The sequence below is a fragment of the Dromiciops gliroides genome, chromosome 3, assembly GCF_019393635.1.
Source record: "Dromiciops gliroides isolate mDroGli1 chromosome 3, mDroGli1.pri, whole genome shotgun sequence".
NCBI classification, from domain to species: Eukaryota; Metazoa; Chordata; class Mammalia; order Microbiotheria; family Microbiotheriidae; genus Dromiciops; species Dromiciops gliroides.
The window spans coordinates 231,331,865-231,354,109 of record NC_057863.1 but is presented as its reverse complement, the minus strand read 5'-3'; positions in this window follow the sequence as shown (position 1 = coordinate 231,354,109).

The window sequence follows — 22,245 nt, the reverse complement described above, 5'->3', positions numbered from 1 at the left end:
AATCAAAAAAATAATACAATTAAAATTTTAATATAAAGGGGTTTTTATATTTTAAAAGTGCTGGCCTGTTCCTGAGTATGGGAACAAGAGAGAGGGAGAGAGGGGACAGAGAGAGAGATAAAGAGAGAAACACACACACACAGAAGAAAGAGAGAGAGAGAGAGAGAGAAAGAGAGAGAGAGAGAGAGAGAGAGAGAGAGATGGAGACAAAGAGACATCCTGCCCTATGTGATCATGTAATCTCTAGGACAGAGAAGTACATGAAAGGAAAAGGGAGACCTAATTATCCAAATTTGGTTTCTACTCTTCTTTCCATTTACCTTGGAGTTAGACTTTCTTTCATGAGGGTAATGGAAGTCAACAACTTTTGCCTTTGGATTCATAATTTTAGGCTTCTACTGATTAAATAAGAAAGATCAGGGTTGGAACTGTGGCAACCACTGCTTCTTTGTCCAGGGAAGTAGACAGAGAACCAGAAACCAATATTATAGGAGATATATAAATCCATAAACAAGAATAAAAATTGGACCCATGCTTGTAAAAGAGCATAAACAGAAAGAGTGGAGGCCAAATGGGATGGAGTTCTCATGATCTGCATGCATTCAATAGATTTTACATTTTAATATTTTGATAAATACTACATTTTTCTTCCTATATGAATTCCTAAGATGGTCAGTAGGAAGAATCAAACAACTTAGCACCATCTCTGAAGCTTTGGGAGTTGGTATGTGGGGTGAAGATTCTAGGTACCTTCAGTTTGACCATTCTCTGGAGACCAGAAGAATACTCTAGCATTTTCTAGGAGGTGAAATGAAATATTACCAACGGTAGGGTACTCATGAGGACACTGGGGTAGTGGTTCACATAGAGTACTACATCTTCAATAATTCAAGGGTCACACTCAAAATGAATAATGAATGATACTTCTTGAAGACTGAAGAAAAACAGGATTAAATATATGCAAGCATATCTGGGCTATTTGTACCAAAAATTATTACATGTTTGTCATTTATAATGACATAAGGGTTTACAGATGGAAATTTCTTTCACATATGTTGTTTCTTTTAAGTAGTACAGATTACATAAATGTGACATTTAGGTCAGTATTCTTTGCCTGATGATACCAGTGGATGTACTTTGGAAGGACATGTTTTCCTTCTTTGACATCATCCTTAATAGTTTGTGAGATAAACCATACTTTAAAAAGCATCTATGTGCTTTAAAAAAAATAACGTTTGTAGCAGATGCTTATGCAAGGTTTTTTCAACTCTATGGGGAACCAAGGTATCAGGAAGTCGCTTAAAGGCTTACCATGGAGCAATTAGCTGGGATTTATCCAAATCTTATTTGAGGCTGTTGACATTTTCCATCTCCTACCCATTTCTTTAAATATAACTGTGTCCAAAGTATTGCTTTATATTATTGATGTGAAAGCTATATCTATCAAGAGTCAAAGGATGACCCTCTAATCATCATGTATTGGGCTTTGTTAAACAAAATTGTGCTTGTTAATAAATTCACACTCCTTTATCTTATAGATTTCAATTTTAACTTTTAGTCTTTGCCTTTCAGTCTATTTGCATATATGACAGCTCCTCTATTCCCTTGATCATATTATTTGTCTGTCTCTGAACCTCCCCAAGCTCTATTATTTTCTTCTTGAGAAATATAGATGAGAAGACGTGTAGTATTCCATTTGGGGGTGGCCCATTTTTTAAAGAAAAAGGTAGAAGGTGTTTTCTATTTTGTTTGCAGTATCCTCAATGGGGACTTCTGAGTATACAACAACTATAAGTAACTTTTTGGTTCTTGTTCTGAGTAAAAATTTTAGAAATGGAATTATTTTAACTGTACTTTAAAAAAAGAATCAAAGGTGAACAAAAGAGCTTAAAATAGAAAAGAGATTGTTATCCAGGATTAACCATTCCAAGAAAGACAACTGACTTGGATCACCCAAGACCTGTCAGAAAGACAAACCTATGGAAAACAGACCTACATTCCTATCACTTCTGTTCCTCTAGACACATTTTAACTCCTTCTTGACCAGACAAAATGTTTTCTTGTGCAAAGGGACATGATGATCTGGTTATTTTATCTTTTGTGTTTTATTTTTATTGTTTTAAAATTGAGTATTGGTGTGAATTGTTCCCTTCTTCCAATTGGGAAGAGGAGCTTGGGGTTTCTTACTTATATAGGTCATTTCCCTTACCTGATATAGACTCCCCACAATTTTGATCAGAGTGAGAATAGTAAGTAGAGGGAGATTGCTCTCAGATACAAGTAAAAAGCTGGTGACTGAAGAAAGAGATCCAGCTAATGAGCAAAATTTCCAGATTTTCTTTTAGAAAATAGTCAGAAGGTGTATATACATGTTTTAGATGTAGAAAAAAATCTATCAAAGTGCAGATACTTCTAGGCTCTGGAAGTCAAAGTAATAAATATCCTTCTAGAATCAAAGTTGTAAACAGTTGTCAAGGCTGCTTGAACCCTGGTGTCTCATACTGTGTAAAATGCCTAAGACAAGGAATTCAGGCTAGGGTCATAGAATCATGGAGTTGGAAGAATAATAATAGAGTCATTTCAACAGATTGATAGATTATCAGATATGGAAGAGACCTTAAGGACTATTTAATCCATTGCCCAAATTCTTGAAATTGAGAGAGGGTTAGAGTGACTTGTTTCTCAAATATAGATTCATAGATGCCAAATCTAGAGCTTCTTCTCCATAACAGAACAGGAATATCCTGACCTGACAAACTTTCCTGGTAAATGCTTCTTGATCCTCTGAAGATGTCTATTGATGGGGAATTCACTATCAATCAAGGCAGGTTTTCTACTTCTGAACAACTCTAATTCTACTATTTTTTCTTCTATCAGGCTCAAACTTATCTCCCTGTAATTTTTCATCTATTGGAACTGCCAACTCCTCACTTCTATCTTCTGGATTTCCTGGCCTCTTTTAAGACTCAGCTCAAATCTATCCTACCTTTCCTTGACTCTGCCCTGCCTGCTACCTCAGTTTTTAGTAGCTTAATATATTACCTTCAATCTACTATCTACACAGTGTATGAATGCATTTCCTTGCATGTTGGAAACCCCATTAAATGTATGCTCATTGATAAGAAGGACAAGTTTTTTCACTTTCCTTGAATCTCCAACATAGCACAGTGCTTAGCAATATCTTCTGACTGACAACTGACCAAACTCCCATCAAGTAACTTCAAATCTAGTGCTCTCTCCATTTCTCTCCCTTGTCTGATGTTCTAGTTGCTACCTTCAATTTTTTAATTTCTCAAGTCAAATTCATCATATTACTGTCCCCTCCCAACCAGTTCTTCATCTTAATTTCCCCAAATACTCTGGATAGAAAATAGCCAATTACCCTTGATACCACTCTGTCTTGTCAAGATAAGGGTCTCCAAAGCTGCCACAGCTTTTAAATTTTATTCTACTAAAGAAAGAAGCATCAGGATTTCTGACCATAGACAATCACCCTGGATACACAGCTGTCCCAGTGCCCAGAAATGAGCTATAGTTGCTTTTTAGAAGCATTTGAGATCCTTCCATTTCAAAAGAAAGCATTATGCATTTTTCAGACATAATAATATGATTAACTATTTTCCAGAGTTCCTTAGAAGAACGGTTTCTCAAACCATCTCTAGAGCAAGGATACTTTTGGACAAATGCAGAGAAAAATAGAGGCTTAGTTTCTACAGTATCCAGTTCTACTGTATACTTATGCATGACTATGTGTCTCTTTGGGCTGGTACCTTATATAAACATTTTTACAGTAAAGAAACACACTTGAGGGGGGAAGTATATGGCTAGATATAGGATAAAACATGGGTTTACACACACACACACACACACATTTGCATACACACCACAAATTTATTAAGAAATAGAGATGGTATTGAAAATTTAGCTTTTAGAAATGAGTACAAAGAAATAAGAAAACTTTTCCCTGGAGTCTTAGAAGATCTTTTCTGGGGGGGTGGGATGAGAGAGAGAGAGAGAGAGAGAGAGACAGAGAGAGGGACAGACAGACACACAAAGAGACACACACACACAGCACAGACACAGAGACAGAGAGAATGGTTTGAGGAATATTGAAGTCCTTGGTTATGAAGAGATGGCTGGCTAATTAGCTATAAAACTAGGTAGCACAAAATTGTCAGAATCCCTGGGGGAAAGGACTAAAAACAAGAGTCTTAAATTAAATGAATGAGGAAAAGGTCTCAGAATTTTTGCCACTCTCTAGCTGTATAGTCTCTTTTTAACTACAACATACATCAATACTATTGACATTCCTTATTTCCCGTGGCAAGGATATATATAAGGTGTTGTTTGTTGAGTGTTTTTCTCTCTGTTTTTGCCCATCTGTTTTACCTTGAAAACATCTCCATATCACTGTCAATTATAAATTCCCTTATTGGCAATTCTCTTGCATTTGACTGTTTGATAAATTGCAGGCTCTCCATTTGTTTCTTTTCCTATATTTACAAAAGAAATTCATCAACCATTTAAGTGCCAAAGTATACTGAAGAAGAACAAAAGGGACATCTAGAGTACATTTTACCATGTACTTGTCTGTAAACTTAACAAGTTTTTTGGCTGAACCTGTGCTCTTTTTTAAAAAAATCCTGGGTAGAGTCGGATTACTGGTTTATATATTTTGTCTTCATGAGCATGAGGACTTTTCCCCTTGTATTTTATTCATCTTTCTGTTAATTAAGACATTTATCAGTCAAAATGTGGTCAACTAGATGGTGACATTCTTTCAAGAGGAAGGCAGTTGGTGTAGGATTAGTTATTTTTTTCTTTACTTTTATGACTACTTTGCCAGTTCTTCTTATTTAATGGTGATACCAGTTTAGGTAAAATTAAAAAGGCAAATTATCAGGATCATTATTATTCCCTCTCTCACCATGATGATCCCATCAAACAACCTGGGAAAAAACAGAATTGTTAAAGTAGGAGACAACTTAACACTTCTCAAAGCCAACCTGAGAGACATATAGAGTAGTTCTATAAATTTGAACCAAAATTCCCTTTAAGGTTCCCTCTTTTGTCAAGAAGAATTGTTTTTTCTATCACCAGAACATGACTCAAGTTCATCTGTCCATGGAATAGTATTGGTTGATTTTGGGCTAATCAGAAAGTCTGCTGATTACCTGTATTCTTTTCTTGCTCCTTTGTTTATTCAATACTTCTTATTCCCCAGGGATTGTGCTAGGGGTACAAAAAGAAAAATGAATTAATCTCTTCCCTCTTGGAGATTCATTTCTTTTCGCCTTTCCTTTCCTTTCTTTTTTTTAATTTTTGCAGGTCAATTAGGGTTAAGTGACTTACCTAGGGTCACACAGCTAGTAAGTGTCAAGTGTCTAAGGCCAGATTTGAACTCAGGTCCTCCTGAATCCAGGGCCAGTGCTTTATTTACAGAGCACCTAGCTGCCCTCTGGAGATTATTATCTACTGGGAAGGCCCACCTCATATATTGAAAAGTGAATGAATGAATGAATGGATATAAAACAATTCAGGAAAGGGCACTAACAACTGCAAGAATAAGGAAAATCTGAAAGGAAGTTACACTTGAGAGAAGCAATTGAAGCTCTGTCTATATATCTATCTATCTACCTACCTATCTATCTAGCTATCTAACTATCTATCTATCTATCTAACCTTATTACCTTCACATCAAGACTTATGACCTCCAAGTCTGGGCAGAGCCAAAATGGTGGAAGAGAGGCTGTGTCTCCCCCTAGCTCCCAACAAATCCATCCACTCACTCCCAAATAATGTCATTAAAAAAACCCCAAAGCAGCCTAAATCACATAAGAACAGAGTGAGACTATTTTCCAGCTAGAAAGGGCAATTGAGATCACCTGTTGATCAGGCTGAAAGAAGAGTTTAACACACTGCACAGACCCACCCAGGAACAGATGCCTCCAAGTCTTTAATGCCAGCCATCTCTTCTGAGGCTCAGCTCACGGACCAGTGTGGGGGTTTGGTGGTTGGCCAGGGTGAAGTGGCTGTAGACTCTGCTGGAGTTGGGGTGAAGTTCCTCAGTTCTGAACCAGTAGACCAAATCGAGTGTTGGAGGCCCAGTGGGTGAGGGGCAGAGGCATACCAAGCTTTCAACCATAGAGAATCAGATTTCAATCAGACATCTACTGCTGGCTTGAGATGAGGCAGCAAAGAAAACAGCAGTTGATAGAGATCTTCTTTAGGGGAAAGACAGACCAGAATATACCCTCAGAAGAAGATAACAAAGTCAAAGATCCAACATCCAAAGCTTCCAAGAAAAATATGAATTGGTCTCAGGCCTTGGAAGTTCTCAAAAGGGACTTTGAAGAGAAAGTAGAAGAGATAGAAGGAATATTTAGAGAGAGGGAGGAAAGAATGGAAAGAGAAATGAGAGCAATGTAGCAGAGTCATGAGAAAAAAGTCAACAGATTGAAAAGTCAAGTGGGAAAGGAGATAGAAAAACTCACTGAAGAAAATCATTGCCTAAGAATTAGGACTGATCAAATGGAAGCTAGTGACTTTATGAGAAAGCAAGGCACAGTAAAGCAAATGGAATTGAATGAAAAAAACAGAGGGCAATATAAAATATCTCCTTTGAAAACCAGCTGAACTGGAAAATATACCCAGGAGAGATGATTTGAAAATCATTGGTCAACCTGAACACCCTGACCAAAATAAGAGCCTAGACATCATCTTCCAAGAAATTTTAAGGGAAAATTATCCTGATATTCTAGATGCAGAGGGCAAAATAGAAATTGAAAGAATGCACTGATCACCTTCAGAAAGATATCCCAAAAGGAAAACTTCCAAGAATATTATAGGCACATTCAAGAGATCCCAGGTCAAGTAGAATATATTATAAGCAGCTAGAAAAAAAGAATTCAAATAATGTGGAGCCACAGTCAGGATAACACAGGATTTAGCAGTTTCTACATTAAAGGACCAGAGGGCATGGAATATAATATTCTGGAGGGCAAAGGAATTGGGATTACAACCAAGAATCAGCTACCCAGAAAAACTGTGTATAATGTTTCAGGAGAAAAAATGGGACTTCAATGAAAAAGAGGACTTCTAGGCATTTGTGATGAAAAGACCTGAACTAAATTGAAAATTTGCCTTTCAAATACAAGACCCTAGAGAAGCATAAAAAGGTAAACAGGAAAAATAAATCATAAAGGATTTTAAAAGATTAAACTGTTTACATTCTTACTTGAGAAGATAATACTTCCAACTCATAAGAACTCTCCTAGTATTAGGACAGCTGAAAGGAACATACATAGACAGAGGGAACAGGTCTGAATTGAATATGAAGGAATGATATCTGTAAAACATTTTTCCATGGTTTTTGTGGGGCAGGCAAGATGGGGTGGCTTATGTCTGGAGCTGAATTTGGGCTCAGGGCCTCCTGGATTCAGGGCTGGTGCTTTGTCCACTGTACCACCTAGCAGACCCATGATAAAATCTTTAAAATAACGTTAAGGGGTAAGAGAAATGCACTGGAAGAAAGGGAATGGGAGAGGTGGAAGAGTGTAAAAAAGTTCACATAAAAGAAACAAGAAAAAGCTTATGGAGTGGACGGGAAAATGGGGAAGGAGTGGTAAAGTGAGCCTTACTTTCATCAGAATTGGTTCAAAGAGGGAATAACATAAATACTCAAGTGTGTATAGTAATATATTTTGCCCTGTGGGAAAGTGGGAGGGGAAGGGGTAAAGGTGGGAGAGAGGTGAAGGAAGGGAGGACAGATTGGGGCAGGGGGCAGTAAAAAGCAAAACACTTTTGAGGAGGGATAGGGTTAAAGAAGGTAGTAAATGGAGTAAATATGAAGGGGAAGGAATAGGATGGAGAGTACAGTTAGCAAAAGTAACTGTGAAAGAAATGGTGAGTAGGATGCTATCAGAAGGACATATGAAAAATGCAAACCATAAACAGAAGAAGAACTGATAGTAATTGAATACAGATTGAAGTATAATTTTGTATGTTAGTTTCCCTTTCTAAAGTTATTTTGTCTATTTTCTTTCACAACTTGACTAATTTGAAGATGCTTGGCATAATTCCACATGTATGACTTATATTGAATTGCTTGATTCCATAGGGAGGGTGGAGGAGGGAGGGAGGAAGAAAATTTAGAACACAAAATTTTGTTTTTGTTTTTTTTTGGCAGGGCAATGAGGGTTAAGTGACTTGCCCAGGGTCACACAGCTAGTAAGTGTCAAGTATCTGATGCTGGATTTGAACTGAGGTCCTCCTGAATCCAGGGCTGTTGTTTTATCCACTGCACTACCTAGCTTCCCCCTAGAACACAAAGTTTTAAAACAATCAATGTGAAGAGATGATGAGCAAGCAGATTTCAGAGATATCTGGAAGGACTCACAGGAACTAATTCTAAGTGAGATGATCAGAAACAGGAGAATATTGTACACAGTATCAACAACATTTTGTGTTGATCAACTGCAATAGATTTTTTTCTTTTCCCTATATGCAAGGAATAGACTGATGTTAAATTCTGATGGTAATTTTTTTTAAGTCTTCTCAGCAATACAGTGGTCTAAGATAGTTCCAAAGGATCATGATGGAAAATGCTCTTCAAATCCCCCCCCCCAAAAAAAAGAACTGTGGAATCTAGATACCAATTGAACTATACTATTTCTACTTTTTTTTTTGTTTTCCTTTTTTGAGGTTTTTCTGTTTTGCTCTGATTCTTCTTTCACAGCATAGCTAATGCGGAGATATGTTTAATGTGACTGTAAATATGTAACCTATATCAGAGTTCTTGCTGTTTTGGGGAGGGGGGAGGGAGGAGAGGGAGGGAAAAAATTTGAAATTAGAAATCTTATAAAAAACTACATGTAAGTAGAAAAAAGAAAAAAAATATTCTATGTGACCAATGAAGAGTAACATTAGGTTTTCAATAAATGAGAAAATATGGCATTTTAATTTTTTTTAAAAGACTGGTTTCAATATATCACAGATCTGCATACCAAATTAAAGGTGAGTTTTGGGGGAGTTTGCAGAAGTTGGAGATGTCATGTGAAGGCCAGCGGATGAAAGAGAGACAATGATCATATTCTTAAACCAAATTTTACAATAAGGTACTGTAAATACTCCATAAAAGAAAAAGAAAAAAAATCAGATTTATTTTCCTTACAAAGGGAAGTCCAAAATACTTTATGTGGATTTTCCAGATTTGGGGGAGGGACTGCTTTCATAACCTCCATGAAATGGAAGGAATAACTTTATACCCCTTTGTGTGCCTGAGTATGTTAATAGGTTCTCTTTTCAGCTCTTCTCAGAAACAACTGCACAAAGTCTAAACCATCTTTCCTATTGATTTGTCATCTTATTAATCTTCCTTCTCCATGCTCAATGGTAGCCTAGTAGAAATACTCTGTTATACATCTCAGGAATTACCTAAATTTCTCTCCCTTTGCTTTTCCTTGTCTCTTTCCCCGCCCCTTTCCCTCCCTCTATCCCTCTTTGTCTTTCTGTTTCTTTCATAAATTCAGCCTCTAATCCAGAATAAAGACAGAGATATCTCTCTCTTTTTTTTTTTTTTGGTGAGGCAATTGGGGTTAAGTGACTTGCCAAGGGTCACACAGCTAGTAAGTGTTAAGTGTCTGAGGCCAGATTTGAACTCAGGTACTCTTGACTCCAGGGCTGGTGTTCTATCCACTGCGCCACCTAGCTGCCCCGAGATATCTCTTTTTAAAATGTATTCATTTATCTTTAATTTATAGAATAAAACAAGCATTTCCATAACATAGCATAGTTTTAAAAGATTATTTCACATAAAACTGAAAATCTCTTATTTACAACTCACTATTCTTTTAAAATATATAATATATAATAAAGTTATCTTGTAAATTTCTTCCCCCCCTTTTCTTTCTTCCCATATCTCTTCTCCCATAAGATATTCCCCCCCCCCTGTCAAGAATTATGAACTCATTTGTTTGGATAAAACCACTGTTAATAATCAGCAGTATGAAATAACATTAAAATAGGCATAAATATTCTAACAAGATATAGAAGGTCCTGATAGGTTCAAAGACAGAATCACATCTTTTGCTCTTCCTCCACCTTCCTCCCAGCTGATCCTAGCTGAATTTCCAAATAAAGACATTGAAATTTGAACTAAGGATAGAATTTACCATCAGTGTATTCTTTGCATATAGGGAAAAGAAAATTCCTCTAGACTGGGTTTTATTCTCCTTGGCTACCACAACTGCCATAACATCAGCTTCACTCCACTCCACTTGTGTATCTGTCTTCTTTCTGGTCCCTGTGCTCATCCTTTTGTTCTTGAATTTCTGTCTCTCCTTTTTGGTACCACAAAATGAGGTAGTCTGAATTTTTGTTATCAGTTTAGCTCAAGGATTCTCTCATAGTGGTGAGCATCTTTAAAAACAAAGATTAAAACCAATATTCTGTCAAAAGCAACCCATTCAGAGACCAAATCATTCTAAATGTCTTTGCATTTCTAAGGATTATTCAGTTCCATTTGCAGCAATAATTTTTCAACTCTTCATGTTGTTTTTCAATTTAACCATACTTCACTTTGATCTTCAGTAATAATTTATTTCAGTGTTGGCTTGAATAAGTATTAAAATACTTGATTTTCCCTTACCCCAAACTGCTGCAATATATCTAACAGTCTTTCAAGTGTGCTCTTTAAGAGCTACATTTATGGTTTCATTGGAAGAATATCTACTCTTAAGAACTACAGAATTAGAAAGAACAAAATAGAACATGGAAACTCTTTACATTTAAAATCCAACATCCAGCTGACAGACAACTAATAAAAGGTGGGAAAACTAAGGGAATTCTGTTATATTTCATCAAGATCCAACATTCTTATCATTGTTCTTATCTTCATTCAGTCCTCTTTCTACTATGTGATGCTGCCTCTTCTGCACATGTATGGCACAAAGTCCTTAGCTTCTCAATTAATCGATACTGAACATCAAGATCCTTTCCATACACAGTGCCACATAAGCTTTCTTTAATGAATAATAATGGTTTGATCTTTCAGATACACCAGCTGTAACATTCAATGAGAGATCCAACTCAACAATTAGAAATCAAAGTGGCAAGCTTTGCTTGTTCCTAAAGACAACATTGCCAGTATACTATTAGTATATACTTGCAGGATAATTACTATTAAAAGAAAAACATAAAACAAAAACACATCAAATCCAAGAACGGAAACTGTAACTTTTCAGGTGGGTTGACAAAAACAGTTTTAGCTAGGTGTGAAAACTAGAGTATGGCACAACATCTGTTCAACAAATTCAAAAATGTATTTTCTATGTGTCATTAACAAAATATTACTAGAAACAGAAACATAAAATCTCTTGGAGCATAAGAGTTGTAGTCTGATGACAGATGGTACCTACACCCTCCCTGACGCAGTTTGTAATGAAAATTTAATGGGGTAATAACTAATAATGATGTAATTAATATAGTACCTTTCCCCTAGGAATTTCAAATACTTGATGAACATACAATTAACCTTTAATAACATAATTAATATAATTATGTACATATAAAATTAACATATTAGAAACAGCATGGCTTACTAAATACAATCAATTCAATTCAAGCAGCATTTATTAAGCTCTATTATGTACCAGGCACTGTGTTATGTTCTGGGGATATAAAGAAAGGCAAAAATCATCCCTTATCTCAAGGAGCTTGCTGTCTAATGGGGGAGTCTACATGCAAATAAAGAAATACAAAATTAGATAGATAGATAGATAGAAAGATAGATAGATAGATAGATAGATAGATAGATAGATAGATAGATAGATAGATAGTTGGATGGATGGATGGATAGGTGGATTAATGGATGGATGGAAAGAAAAAGATAGGTGGATCGATAGATAAATAGATGGATGGATGATAGATGAATGATGGATGGATGAATGAGTGGAGAGATAGATGATAGATCTCTCTCTCTCTCTTGTCTCTTTACATAGATAAATAGATAGATATATGTGAGTGTATTTGGAGATATCAACAGAGAAGTCTCCTTGGGATCAGAAAGACCTTGGTTCAAATATTGCTCTAACACATACTGGATGTGGGACCCTGGACAAGCAACTTAAACTCTCAGGGCTTTCTCCATCTTTCTGAGGCTGTAAGATACAGAACTGACATTGATATGTATTGGTAGAGGAGGTTTATACTGAGAGTTTTCTACAAGCAATGAAATCACAGGTTCAGACAACTATGTGGTGTAGTAGATAGTGTGCTGGACCTGGACTCAAGAAGATCAAGTTCAAATCTGTCCTCAGACACTTACTAGTTGTGTGATCCTGAGGAATTCTTTTAACCCCTATTAGCCTCTTTCCTCAACTACAAAATGGGATTAATATTAGTAACTACTTCCCAGGGATGTTGTGAGGGCCAAATGAAATAATAGTTGTAAAGTGCTTAGCATAGTGCCTGGCATGTAAAAGTTGCCATTTGAATGCTAGTTATTATTTTTTATCATACATACCCAACTTTAGGATAAGAATTAGAACTAGATCTGTAATTTAATTTGGTATGGGGAACTCTCCAAAAAGTAAACTCCTTGGGGGCAGCTAGGTGGTGCAGTAGTTAGAGCACTGGCCCTGGATTCAGGAGGACCTGAGTTCAAATCTGGCCTCAGACACTTGACACTAGCTGTGTGACCCTGGGAAAGTCACTTAACCCTCATTGCCCTGCAAAAAAATAAACTCTTTCTAACAATGAATTTAAATTTTAAAATGATCCAAAACTTTATGTTAGCAAAGCATGCTTTTACTTCATTGGATTAGATTAGAGATACAGACCAATACCAAACCTGTTATTTCATTTATATTTGGAAATTCCACATGAGGAAACTCCTATCAATCCAAATTATCACCTGATCCATAATTTATAATCTTAGCTGCCTAGAGTGCTGAGAGGCTAAATCACACAGTATGTAGAGAAGGAAACACTTGAGCTCAGGACTTCCTGACCACTTCTGTCTACTATATCATGATACCTAACAATCTTATAAGAAAATCTAAGAAAAAATAGAGAACAATATTCTCTCTTTGTGGTTGAGAAAAAGTACAAAGTAAAAAAGGAGCTCAATGCTAAAGTAATTCCAAATAACTTATTGTAAGTGGCAGAATTGCAAAGGAATTCTCTATTGTAAGGGGTAATAACATAGAGAGTATTGTATTGGGCTTGGTGTCAAGAAGACCTAAGTTTAAATTCTACCTTTAATGTTTACTATTTCTCTGAGCATCAGTTTCTTTATTTCTACAATGGGGGCATACATCACAGGGTTGCTGTTGAGGATCAAATGAGTTAATGTGCAAAATGCTCTACATTATTTAAAGTGCTATATAAATGGCAATTATTATTACTATCATTATCATCACTATTCCCAAGAGCACCAATTAATATCTCTATCCCTCATTAAGAAGACAAATGATTTAGAGGGCAAGTCATATAAATTATGAAAGGGAAAAAATGACATCATTTCGACACTTTTTCCAAAGCAGTGACCAGTGCTAATTTTTTTACTGAATGGAGTGACCTTTTGATAGCCTTGACCAGATAGTTCCCTGATTCAGGAAAGTTATATGATTAGAAAAGTCTGGAGAGTAGAAAAGCCTGGGCTTCTGTGGTTTAAAGAAAATGGTATTTTAAAGAAGTCTTTTCCTTAAATAGATCAAATGGTCCTGAAAAATACTGACTCTTTTATCCACGGGTCTGTGTTGGAATTAAGAGAAAAATAAACAAAAAGTATAGCAACTATAAATGTATTCTTGTTTGGTAAGCTATAAAGGACTCTCCTGAGTGTTTGAGAATGGAATAAAGCCACAGGAATCCAAAATTCCTCCAATAAATCAATATATAATTGATGCTGGCATAAGGACTGGGAATAAATGGATTGAACAGCAAGGAACAACTTTATTTCTGTGTCTTCCGTTTGAAGCCTAATCAATCCACTTCATACAATGCTCAGATCCAGGAAACTCTGTCTGGAAATGAAAACATTCACAGCTGAACAGTTTCTAAACAAGAGCCCCCAAGGAGAAATTAATTACTATCTCACAGCCAAAGGGAACACAAAAGCGAAGGTCTTGGGTTAGGTGCCACTCCTGAAATAACAAAACAAAGCTATTTGTTCATCCCATCTTGGGATTGTTTCACAGAGTCTGGTTTGAATTGCTTCAGGACCTCATGAGTCTCCATAGGAAACATCCACTGGTAGATAATGTAGAAAGGGGGACCCAGCTGATTCTTGTTTAATCCTGAACTGTTCTTTTAACCTCAGTATGTGCAAATTGCTAGTATGTAGCTACATTTTTCTGAAAGAGCAGCAGCTTTTTCTCTACCATTTGTCCATTTAGAAATCTGCAATTAAAACAATAAAGCATGTGAAGACCTAAACTTGTTACCATATTGATGTTTCTTAGGATGATGATGTTCCAACAAAGCACCAAATCATAATTGGTAAGACTCCAATTATCTGAATGTCTATTGGGTACAACACTAATACTAGAAGTTTATAAACTAAAGAAAAATAGCATACTTCAGTCTGTTCCATCAATATCAGTTCTTTCTTTGGAAGTGGATAATATTTTCATCAATAGTCCTTTTGGATTGTCTTGGATCATTGTATTCTTGAGAAGCAAAGTTATCCACAATTCTTCATCAAACAATATTGATGTCTCGGTGCACAATGTTCTCTTGGTTCTGCTCACTTCACTATACAGCATTTCATACATGTCTTTCCAGGCCGTTCTGACGTCATCTTACTAACAATAATATTCCATCACCATCATATACCAGTTTATAACTACTCTTAAAAAAAGACTTTTTGTCTTAAGATCTTCATCACATCAAAAAAGAAACATTTAAAAACATTTAGTATTACTTTATTGGCTATGGAACCTTTTAGCAAAAATGTTGTTTCCCTGATTTTAATTAGGTCTGTTTTTGCTTTTGCTTCATCTGAGATTTTAATTGCTGTCCTTGTGTATGTGTGTGTGTGTTTTAACTTCAGGGCAAGCATAATAGAATCTGCTCCAGCCCTTTATTTTAGTGACCTGAATGTATTTCTGTTTCAAACATGTTTCTTTTAAACAACAAATTGGGGAGGGAGGGAGATAGGTTTGAAATTGGAAATCTTATAAAAACAAATGTTAAAAACTATCTCTACATGTAACTGGAAAATAATAAAATAATTTTACTAAAAACCAAACCAAAACAAAAACATATTATTGGATTCTTATTTTTAATTCATTCTTTTATCTGCTTCTGTTTTATGGGTGAGCTCATCCCATTTACTCTCACAGTTATGATTAATTGTATATTTCCCTCTATCCTAATTTTTTAATTTATCCTTCTCTCTCTTTTTATCATACCCCTTCTCAAAAGACTGCTTTTCTTTCTGAACCTGCCTTCTAAAATCCCTTTCCTTTCATCATTTCCCCACATCTCCTTTTTCTTTTCCTATTTCCCTATTGGATAAGATATATACAAAATATTTCCCTCTTTGAACCATGTATGATTAAGATGAAGTTCAAGGATTGCTTACCACCTCACCTCCCATTTTCCCCTTTACTATAAAAGCTCTTCCTTGTGCACCTCTTTTGGGTGAGAAAATTTTCCCTATTCTACTGCTCTTTTCCCCCTTCTCTTAGTACATCCCTCTTTTTGACTCTTTCATTTTTATATTTTTGGACATAGCTCCAACATAAACTATTCACACGCATACCATCTATCTATGTTAACTCTTAACTGCCCTAATATAAAGTTCTTTGGAGTTATATGTGATATCTTCCTATTTAAGAATGTAAACAGATTAATGTATGATTATTCTCACATGATTACTTCTTTAAGCTTCTCTTGAGCCTTGTTTTTGAATGTCAAATTCTGTATTCAACTCTGGTCTTTTCATTAGGATTGCTTGAACATCCTCTATTTTATTAAATATCCATTTCCCCCCTGTAGCATTATATTCAGTTTTGCAGGGTAAGTTATTGTTGGTTGCAATCCTAGTGCCTTTGCCTCTGGAATATCATATTCAACACCACCCACTCATTTAATGTGAAAGCTACTAAATCTTCTGTCAACCTGGCTCTGGCTGCCCAATATTTGAATTGTTTTTTTCTGGCTGCTTGCAACATTTTATGGTAATTTTTTTGGTTGTTTGCTCATTTTTGCTGTGCATTTCTTGACTTCAAATTTTATGTTAAAGTTGGTCTCTGCTCACCTTGGTGTGGGAAGGAAGTGTCACAAGCTTCAGGATTTTTTGTACTGTTGTCTTTAGAGTTATTTCTGGGGATTTGTGAGTTTTCATTGCTTCCAAGGTGTAGTGTGATTCAATAAGAAGTGGATATATGTATGTCATTGATTTCTGGCCTGTGTTTTGGTCTTTAACCAGAACTTTTACCCCAAAAGGTTCCTATTTTCCTTGAAACTGAGACCAGATGATTTGTCAATTGGGGAATGATTCATATTCTTTGGGGTTTTTTTATAAATAAAACCATTTTTTTATTTATAGTTTTGGGTTCCAATTTTATCCCTCTTTCCCTCCCTCCCTGTTTTTCCCTTAGATGGCAAAAAATCAGATATGGGTTATACATATATGATTATGTAAAACCACCATATTTGTCATTTTTTACAAGAAAATTGACTAAAAGGAAAAAAAATGAGAAAGTGAAAAATAGCATGCTTCAGTCTGTTCCATTAATATCAGTTCTTTCTGTAGGGGCCAAATTTATTATGGGGAGAGTTAATTGGGTGGCTCACTGTAATATTGGGGTTCATAAAATAATGAGAGACCTCTAGGTCAAAAGTTTCCTCCCTTTCACAAATGCCTTTTCTAATTATTTCTCCCAGGCTAATAAGAAAGGAGAATAACAGCCTCTTTTCCACAAACAAACCAGGTTTTATTAATGGGAATAAAATTTACAACAAAGGTGAAGTTAATAAAACCAGGGACAAGGGAAGAGAAAATGAATAATCTTCCTGGCTTTATCAAAGACTGACTCAAACCCCAAACTTACCTCCTGCTCAGTTAGCTCAAAGAGCTGGCCTCAATTCCACTCATCACCTGAAGTCTGTAGTTTCAATGGGAGTCAGCTGTGCAGTCCCTCTATGGTATGCTCCTCTGCTCACCAGAAGGAAAGAGAGCTTCTCCGAGAAGCGTTCCCTTTTTCTACTTTTTCTCTCCCTCCCCAAAAAAGGGAGGTGCTTCAAGTTGCTTGGCTGAGAGTGGTCCCTCTGCTGACATCAGCAGTACATGTCACTCAGGGCCTGCCAGGTGTGGCCTCCATCATTCCCAAGTAGGTACTTAGTTCTTCATTCTCACCCAATTCAAACAATACCAAATCAATCAGGTGGGGCCCCTGGGCATCTGCCAAATTCCATTATTTTATCACATCTCTTTGGAGGTGGATAGTATGTTTAATCAGTAGTCCTTTGGGATTGTCTTGAATCATTGTATTGTTGAGAATAGTCAAGTCATTCACAGTTCTTCATCAAATGATATTGCTCTATGCACAATGTTCTCTTGGTTCTGCTCACTTCATAATACACCATTTCATACATGTCTTTCCAACCCTTTCTGAAATCATCCTGCTTGTCATTTCTTATAGCACAATAATATTCTTTCACCATCATATACCACAGTTTGTTTAGCCATTCCCCAATTGATGGGCATTCCTTTGGTTTCCAACTCTTAGCCACTACAAAAAGAACTGCTATAAATATTTTTGTACAAACAGGTATTTTTCTCTTTTTTTGTATTGCTGGATCAAAGGGTATGCACATTTCTATAGCCTTTTGGGAATAGTTCCAATTTGTTCTCCAGAATGGTTGGATCTTTTCACAAATCCACCAACAGGGGATTAGCATCCCAGCTTTCCCACATCCCCTTGAACATCCAATATTTTCCATTTTTGTTATATTTGCCACACTAATAGGTGTGAGGTGATACCTCAGAGTTGTTTTAATTTGCATTTCTCTGATCAATAGTGATCTAGAGCATTTTTTCATATGATTATAGATAGCTTTGATTTCTTTGTCTGAAAACTGCCTGTTCATATTTTTTGATCATTTATCAATTGGAGAATGACTTGGATTTTTATAAATTTGACTCAGTTCTCTATATATTTGAGAAATGAGACCTTTATCAGAGATATTTTTTTTTAAATCCTTCCCAGTTTTCTCCTTCCCTTGTAATCTTGGTTACTTTACTTTTGTTTGTGCAAAAGCTTTTTAATGTTATATAATAAAAATGATCTAATTTATATTTTATTTTATTCTCTACATCTTCTTTGGTCCCAAATTCTTCCTCTGCCCATAAATCTGATAGATAAATGATTTAATACTCTCTTAATTTACTTATGGCATCATCCTTTTTGTGTAAATCATGTACCCATTTTGACCTTATTTTAGTATATGCTGTGAGATGTTGGTCTATACCTTGTTTCTGCCACACAGTTTTCCAGTTTTCCCAGCAGTTTTTTTTGTCAAGTAATGAGTTTTTGTTTCAAAAGCTTTGATCTTTGTGTTTATCATATACTAGATTACTATAGTCACTTACTATAGTGTGATCTCTATCTATTCTATTCCACTGATCTACCTATTTTTTAAGCCAATACCAGATTGTTTTGATAATTACTGCTTTATAATACAGTTTGATATCTCTGGTGCTGCTAGACCACCTTCTTTCATAATTTTTTCATTAATTCTCCTGGCATCCTTGAAGTTTTTTTCCAATGAATTTTATTATTTTTTTTTAGCTCTATAAGATATTTTTGATAGTTTTATTGGTATAGCACTAAATAAATAATTTAACTAAGGTAGGATAGTCATTTTTTTTTTACATTGGCTCTGCCTACTTATGAGCAATTACTATTTTTCCTATTGTTTAGATACTACATTATTTCTGTGAAAAATATTTTGTAGGTATGGTTATATAGTTGTTGTGTTTGTCTTGGGAGGTATACTGCCAAGTATTTTATATTGACCACAGTTATTTTAAATGGGATTTCTCTTTCTATCTGTTGTTGCTAGACTTTATTGGCAATATATAGAAATGCTGATGATTTATGTGGGCTTATTTTGTATCCTTCAACTTTGCTAAAGTTATTAATAATTTCAAGTAGCCTTTTCATTGATTCTCTAGGTTTTTCCAATTATAAGATCATATCATCTGCAAAGAGTGATAGTTTTTTCTTCTTTGCCTATTTTAATTCCTTTACTTCCTTTTCCTTCTCTTATTGCTAAAGATAACATTTCTTTCTTTTTTTTTTTTACTTTTTTTTTTTAATGGGGCAATGAGGGCTACGCGACTTGCCCAGAGTCACAAAGCTAGTAAGTGTCATGTGTCTGAGGCTGTATTTGAACTCATGTCCTCCTAAATCCAGGGCCTGTGCTTTATCCACTGTAACACCTAGCTGGCCCCTGAGATTTCTAATACAATATTAAATAATAGAGGTGATAATGGGCATCCTTGCTTTACCCCTGATTTTATTGGGAGGCTTTTAGTTTATCTCCATTACAGATAATGTTTGCTGATGGTTTTAGATAAATAGTGCTTATCATTTTAAGGTAAGCTCCTTTTATTCCTATGCATTCTAGTGTTTTAATAGAAATGAGTGTTGCATTATGTCAAATGCCTTTTCTAAACCTATTGAGATAATCATATGATTTCTATTGCTTTTGTTATTGATATGGTCAATTATGCTGATAGTTTTCCTAATACTGAACTACCCCTCCATTTCTGGTATAAATCCCACCTGTTCATAGCGTATGATCCTTGTGATATATTTCTCTAATCTTTTTGCTAGTATTTTATTTAAAATTTGTTGCATTAATATTCATTAGTGAGATTGATTTAAAATTTTCTTTCTCTGTTTTGGCTTTTCATGGTTTGAGTATCAGCACCATATTTATCTCATAAAAGGAATCTGGTAGGACTCCATCTTCACTTATTTTTTCAAATAATTTGTAGAGTATTGGGATTTATTTTTCTTTCAGTGTTTGGTAGAATTCCCTTGTGAATCCATCTGGTCCTGGGAATTTTTTTCTTAGGAAGTGCATTGATGACTTGTGTTTTTCTAAAATTGGGTCATTTAAATATTTTATTTCTTCTGCTGTTAATCTGGGTAATTTATATTTTTGTAGGTTTTCATGCATTTCGTTTAGATTGTCAAGGTCATTTGCATATAATTGGGCAAAATAGTTCAGAATAATTGTCTTAATTTCCTCTTCATTGGTGGTGAGTTCACCCCTTTTATTTTTGATACTCATACTTTGTTTTTCTTCTTTTCTTTTTTAATCAAATTAACCAAAGGATTATCTATTTTATTGTTTCCCCCCATAAAACCAGCTTCTAGTTTTATTTATTCATTCAATGTTTTTCTTACTTTCAATTTTATTAATCTCTCCTTTGATTTTCAGGATTTTCAATTTGATTTTTAGTTGGGAATTTTTAATTTTTTAATTTTCTAGTTTTTTAGTTGCATACCCACTTCATTGATCAGCTTTTCTCTATTTTTTTTTTTATGTAAGCAGTTAAGGATATCAATTTTCCCCTAAGCACTGCTTTTGCTGCAGCTGATAAATTTTGGTATGTTGTCTTATCATTGTCATTTTCTTTATTGAAAACATTGATTGTTTATATGATTTGTTCTTTGATCCACTTGTTTCTTTAATCCCAATTGTTTTTAAACTCTCTTTCCATTGTTCATTATTGAATGTAATTTTTATTGCATTATGATCAGAAAATGATGTCTTTATTATTTCTGTTTTTCTGTATCTGGTTGTAAGGTTTCTATGCCCTAGTACATGGTCAGTTTTCATGTATGTCTGATTACTGCTTAGGAGGTATATTCCTTTCTATTCAGATTCAATTTTCTACAGAGATCTATCATATCTAAATTTGCAAATATATTATTCATTTCCTTAAATTCTTTCTTGTTTATTTTTTGGTTAGATTTATCTAGTTCTGAGAGGGGAAGTTTAAGGGCTCCCAGTAGGACAATTTTATTGTCTATTTCCACCTGTAACTCATTCAACTTCTTCAAAAATTTAGATGATATACTATTTGGTGCATATATGTTAAGTACTGATAAGAATTCATTGTCTATGGTACTTTTCAGCAAGATGTAGTTTCTTTCTTTATCTCTTTTAACTAGATCTATTTTTGCTTTTGCTTTGTCTTAAATCAGGATTGCTATCCTTGCTTTCTTTGCTGCAGCTGAAGTATAATAGATACTGTTCCAGTCCCTTACTTTCACCCTGTGTGCATCTCTCTGCTTTGAATGTATTTCTTTTTTTTTTTTTTTAGTGAGGCAGTTGGGGTTAAGTGACTTGCCCAGGGTCACACAGCTAGTAAGTGGCTAGTAAGTGTTAAGTGTCTGAGGCCGGATTTGAACTCAGGTACTCCTGACTCCAGGGCCAGTGCTCTATCCACTGCGCCATCTAGCTGCCCCCTGAATGTATTTCTTGTAAAGAACATATTGTAAGATTTTGCTTTTTAATCCATTCTGCTATCAGATTCCATTTAATGGGTGAGTTCATCCCATTCACAGTTATAGTTATGGTGACTAACTGTTTATTTCTTTCCATGCTATTTTTCACCTGTTTATTCCCCCACCCAATCTGACTCCCCCCACCCTCTCCCTTCTCACAAATGTTTTACTTATAATCACTGCCTTCCCCAATATCCCCTCCCTTGTATCAGTCCCATCTTCCCCTTCTATTATCACCATCCTTATTTAAACTTCCTTAAAAGGTTAGAGAGATTTCTATATCCAACTGAGTGTTATTTACTCTTTGAGCCAACTTTAATGTGAGTAAGGTTTAATCTTTGCCCATACCCCCCATTTTCCCTTCCATTATGATATGATATGCCTCTTTGTGTGTGTGTGTGTGTGTGGGGTATATCATTCACCCCATTAAATTTCTCCCCTCCTTCCATTTATTTTGTTTTCTGGGATGTCATTCCATCAAAGTCACCTTATGACCACACCCTCTGTATACATATACTTTATTCTTATAATAAATTTATTAGACTTAAAAATATTATCATCACTTTAATATTAACTTATGACCGCATCGTCTTTACATATACTACTAATTCCTCTAATAATTGTTCTTATGATAAAGTTATTAAGACTTACAAATATTATCTTATCATGTACAACTATAAACAATTTAACCTTATTGAATTTCTTC